The sequence below is a fragment of the Hordeum vulgare genome, chromosome 6H, assembly GCF_904849725.1.
Source record: "Hordeum vulgare subsp. vulgare chromosome 6H, MorexV3_pseudomolecules_assembly, whole genome shotgun sequence".
Classification (NCBI taxonomy): Eukaryota; Viridiplantae; Streptophyta; class Magnoliopsida; order Poales; family Poaceae; genus Hordeum; species Hordeum vulgare.
In genome coordinates, this window is record NC_058523.1 from 421393584 (window position 1) to 421399164 (window position 5581).

The 5581-nt window shown below is 46.0% G+C and overlaps 1 long non-coding RNA gene across 3 annotated transcripts; it reads right to left on the reverse strand.

The window, feature by feature from the left end:
• Positions 1–1867: 1867 nt before the first annotated feature.
• Positions 1868–5238, reverse strand: LOC123404612. 3 transcript variants are annotated; one of them, XR_006611862.1, is made up of 5 exons: positions 5151–5238; positions 4421–4646; positions 4149–4353; positions 3808–4060; positions 1868–2343 (listed from the first exon to the last, which is right to left on the reverse strand). It is a non-coding gene; the product is annotated as an uncharacterized LOC123404612 (long non-coding RNA). The 3 variants fall into 3 exon arrangements; XR_006611863.1 differs by lacking the exon at positions 5151–5238 and having other exon boundaries at positions 4157–4353; positions 4421–5144; XR_006611861.1 differs by lacking the exon at positions 5151–5238 and having other exon boundaries at positions 4421–5144.
• Positions 5239–5581: the final 343 nt, after the last annotated feature.

Below are 5581 nucleotides of genomic sequence, written 5' to 3' on the forward strand. Positions count from 1 at the left end.
CACCGTATAATTAGGCTTAAAACCCCTCCTCTGCAGGTGTTTAATCATTACAGCCTCTGTCGTCTTTTTATAGTTGTCGCATCCAGGACAAGGGCAATAGTTTCTTTCCTGGCCATTTGCGAATGCGGCTTTCACAAATTCCTTTGTTTTTACAAACCATTCTTTCGTTATCTCTTTCTGACTGGGGTGACCGGTATACATCCATGCACGATCACTCATCTTGCGTAGCTACTAAAGACATAAGAAATATATTTATATATAATTTAGCATTTATATTCATCGGTTAATTAGGTTCGCCATTTTTATTACGTCCAGGCAACCTACACGCTATTAGGTAAAGATAGGAGAGGCCGTAGGGGGAGGAGGGCAGCAGGGGGAGGAGGGCCACAGGGGGAGGAGGGGCACGGTGAGGGGCACGAGGAGGGCGGCGGCGGTGGGGTGGGGCGCTGGGGTGGCGTCGGCGGCGGCGGCGGGGTGTGACGGCGGCGCTGGGGTGGGGGCGGCGGCGGCGCTGGGGGTCGGGCGAGGCCGCGGTGAGGGAGAGTGGAGAGAGTGTAGAGAGTGGGAGAGAGGAGGGCGCGACGACCGTTACCGTTAGGTGTCCATCCACTTTGTCGTCTGCCGCAGACGGCAAAGGAAGAGAACGCAGACGACAAAGGGGTGGGGTGGGCGCGGGTGGGGTGGGGCAAAGAGGTGGATGATGGCGTCAGCTTTGCCGTCTGCCTTCTCTTCCTTTGTCGTCTGTGGGCGGACGGCAAAGAGGTGGCTGATGGCAAATAGGTATTTTGCCATCAGCCACCTCTTTGCCGTCTGTTTTCCTGAAGCTGATGGCAAATATGTTCTTTGCTGTCTGCTGGCTGATGGCAAAGATTTGACAGACGGCAAATAAAGGAATTCCAGTAGTGATGTCCCCTCGTCATCGGCAACCTTCCCCTTTGGTATCCAAGATGGCCGCGAGGATGCAGGTGGCATCCTCGTTCCATTCCCGCCACTAGGGAAGACCGAAGACCTCCCTGGCATCACCTCCACCATCGCCATCGTCAGAGCTGGAGCAGCTCCGTCGCGGAGCCGCCTCGCCTCTTCTTCCTCTTACTCGCGCCATTCGTCCTCGTCTTCGTGCCCCTGGCTACTGGGACTGAAAACGAGTTCGAAGAGTCCGGTGAGTTCGTGCAGGAATATCAGGACCAGTTCCACTCTGAAGAAATCACATGCAAGATGATCGTAACCTTGACACCGTTTCTAGCTTTGTTTTGCTTAGTGTTACGTTTCCTTCGTTACATCCCCGCTTCCTACCACATGATATATAGGTCATCAAAAATTGCCATGAAACCTCAAACACCTCGCCTCCTAACAAATATTGTTTGTCTAAGTTAGGCTTGCTCAACCACTAATTTTTAGCGTTGCTAGTTGCAGGTGCCACACTACTAGGAAAAGGCCTGCTAGTGGCGCACCTGTTTTGGCTACTAATGGCGCACTACAGGTGCGCCACTAGCATCACGCCATTAGAATTTTTTACTAATGGCGCACCACAGGTGCGCCATTAGTATCTGGTATACTAATGACGCAACAGGCAGTGCGCCATTAGTATAGCCCATGGTGCGCCATTAGTATGCCTCCCATGGGGCCATATTTACCCATGTCCTCTAGGTTACTAATGGCGCACTAGTTGACGATGCGCCACTAGTGTGCTTTTTGCAGTGCGCCACTAAAGTGCTGAGTGGTGCGCCACTAGTATGAATATTAGGTATTTTTTTTCTTTTCTGATATTTGCACATGTTACAAAACATATACTGCACAGAATATAGAGAGCACAACATATAAACAACAGATTTATCGAATAAAATAGAAGATTAGTCTCCGAATACAATTCATCATATTAGTCGTGCAGATTTTCACTAGAAATTTCAGCAGCATAACTCCTGGAGAAGAATCAAAATCAACAAGTAAAATGAAGCCGTATTATATTCCAAAATTCATCATTCATGCACTCCCAAGTCGGTCAATGAAACATTCCATATTATGTTTCATCATACCAAATCATTTCCCCAACACAAGTGAAATAAAGCTAAGAATCTAACAGCTTCCACTACTCACGGTTGTCCCTTCCTTCCTTGCTTGCTCGTGTTGTCATTCTTTTATTTGAATGAATGGTGACAGGTGGGTTTCTACGCACTGAGAGACGTACCTTCCTCGCGTTCTTGAATACAAAAGGAGCTAAGAGCTAGCACCCAGCAAGCAATCAGGCACTAGCTTCACACCAACCAAATTACGACCAAGCGGTGCTACAAGCTCCATCCATTCATCCGTCTTCTCGCCTTTCACAACATCAAACTTCCGGGTGGCCTGCGCGCACACACAAAGACAGAGATGAATCAATTCAAAATCATACAAATATCGTCAAAACTATTTTACATATATCAGCCCATCAAAATATTTCCTATGTCACATAATGAAAAAAATGACAACACAATTGGTATCTTCTGGAACGTCTTTACTACGTTGTATCAATATAAGAACATCTGCTCGTCTTGCTGCATCCACATCAAATGAACCACACAAAAAAATCAACTTTGTTCACAGAAACCACATGGTTCATGGCTAGCTAGGTTTGCACGGCAGTAGTTGGCAGATTCAGAACCACCCCTGTACCAAAATCCTAACCTGAGATGGGCACCAAGCAAAGCTCTAGGGCTTTGCAAGTTTGCACATCAGTTCAACCGACCGTGTGAAACCGGCCTGTAAACTAGCAACCACAGGATCTAATGACATGCTAACAACAATCCAAGGACACTCATGAAGAGATGATGTCAATGCACAAGCACAGGGACAAAAAGTAAAAAAAATGACTCCCATTCATGGTGAACCAGGAAAAGTAATAAACAAGGAGAAGAGCATATACATGATAATTCATGATCAAACCGACCCATATCGAGGAGGCAAGAAACAATTTGCAATTGGCAATAACCAGCCAACAGACAAAGCCTGTCGACTTCTTTTCAGCAGTCAGCACATCCAAAGTGGGAAAAATCTGAATTGCACCTCATCTATCTCAACTGTATTTTCCATCTTGCATGGTTTGAATTTTTACTCTATTTTTTGAAAAAACATAATGTATTTTTTCAAAACAACATGATTCCTGCACTCATTAAGAAGAAAGGAGTTGCTCTGTTAATTAGGGAAAAACGAGCGAAACCGATTGCCCAGTTTATTATGGAAAATCAGGCAAAAACATCACAACCGTTGAGCAAAAAACATAATGTTTCGTAGACAAAATTATTGTCAATTAGCAACCATGGCATGAATAGAGCAACTATGTTTCATGACGTGAGAGCACTGATCGAACTCCTGCTACAGAAATGGAGGTTTGGTAAGTTCTCAGAAAATCTTCCTCTATATGGAAAAGAAATGACACCCTTTCTCATCCAAAATATATACACTCCCTCCTTTATAGGCAAACATCAGAAACGAACCCCAAGACAAGTTCACAAATTGCTTTGTAGCAAAAACTGATACCCACACAAATATGTTCAAAACTAGAATATTTATTTATTTATTTATTTTTGCTTCAGAAATCATTTATGTGGTACCATGGTTGATAGCTATTGACCTGTTGGGACCTCATAGTTTTATTGTCAGGGTCATCAAGTGACTCCTTCCAATCTGCTAACCAACCAGCCACGCGAGGAATTGCAAATAGCACAGGGAAAAATTCTGTAGTTAAACCCATTGCTCTGACGACCAACGAGTCATCATTTAAGTATTGCAATAACAAAAAATAGGATGGAAGAAACGAAACAACTGATATACCTATATATCAGACCAGAGTAAATATCCACATTTGGATACAACTTCCTCTCGATAAGGACGGGAGGGAGGCGTCGGAGTGGGAGAAGAATGAATCCCCATCAATCCAATCAGGGTGGTCTGTGGAAGAAGAATCCCACACATTCACCAAAGAATGAATCCCCATCAATCCAATCAGGGTGGTCTGTGGAAGAAGAATCCCACACATTCACCTTCGCCGCCGCAAACAGGGCCCCTTGTCGACGGGCATGCCAAACTGCACACAACCAACCAACCCACGCATTAGATGTGGATCATCATGAAGATAACCAACCAGAAGAAGGGAATGTGGATCAGATTCATACATGCATACCCTTGTCAAGGTCTCGTCTTGGAGCATGATTAAACGCCGTCCGGAAACGAGGAAGCAACACTCATGAAGATGATCGGCGTTCTAACCTCCGGATAAAGCAAAGAGCTGCTGGTCGGAACTCCCAATAAGAGCCATGCTATGCAATTGAACTGAACCACAACACACGGATTCACGCGTTAATTGTTGATTCATGTTTCCTGTGAATACAAGATCTATCAGTACCAGGTGAGAGTGGTACTACACAAACGCAATCACTATTATTACCTTGTAGTCATCATACTTCTCGTAGTATATTTTCCAAAAGAATGACAGGAACGGCGCGATGCCGGTCCATGTCGCAAGCAACAACCAATCGACGATGATGTAAGTTGAGTGTCTGCTTAGCTTGTGATGGATGAATTGCTGGATCTGTTAGCACTGGGGTTCAGGCTAACCATGATAATAGTGGCGTTTGGGTCTTTAGGCATAAGCCTTTCTTGGCCGGCTGGCCCTGTTCTGTTGACAACCGAGCCGGGCCTCAGGTCACGTGCATTAGCATTGTAAACAACAACATGCCAATGAGAATGAGACAACACCGAGTTGTACAATGGGCATGACAAGATCCAGTCTTAGTAAATGGGGGTCCAATAATTTTTGGTTCCCGGTAACGAATTATTATCAGCAAAAGTAACCTATTTTTTATGATCTACAAAGTCTGAAATGAGATGACTCTGAATTCTGAACAATAGCAAAATTTTTCTTCAGTCTAGTAGTGCATAGTATTGCTAATTTCTCATCCTTGGGAATCGGGACTCACACAAGATTTTATATTTTGCTGAAGAATAGCATTAGCACAGTTTGCCTGACTTAAAACCAAATCAACCCGTCCATATTTCTGAACTAAACTGAACTGCAGAAAATCCTAAACCTAACTGAATTGAACACTGTCAAGTCTGAATAAAGTTTTGAACTGTTCAGAACGAAAGAATGCAGATTCCTCTTGTTTGGTACTCACACAGGGGATTGGAGCAGAGCTCCCCTTCGCCGTTGGTGTAGATGAAGCGCTTGACGCACGGTGAAACCTGCAGAGGGCGCTGCTGGCGATGGAGCTTGCCGTTCTTGTCCTCGCCGTCGGCAACGATGCTGACGGAGAAGACCATGTGCCACGTCCCGCCTGGGCGTAGTCGTCCGTGATCTTGATGTTGAGCAGGCACTTGCCCACGTATGGCTCCTTGGGACGGAACTTGTTGGTCACCACCCGCTCGTTTCCGGCCGTGATCCTCTGCTGCACCTCCTGCCTGCCTGCGGCGCGCACGGTCGCCATGCCCGCCCGCGGGCTAGGGGCTTCCATGGGCGCGAGTAGTGAGGGATGGAGGGAGAGACATCAGCTCAGTTCCCATGGCAGTTGCTTGGTGGAGGTTGGACGGAGTGGAAGGACGAGAGAAT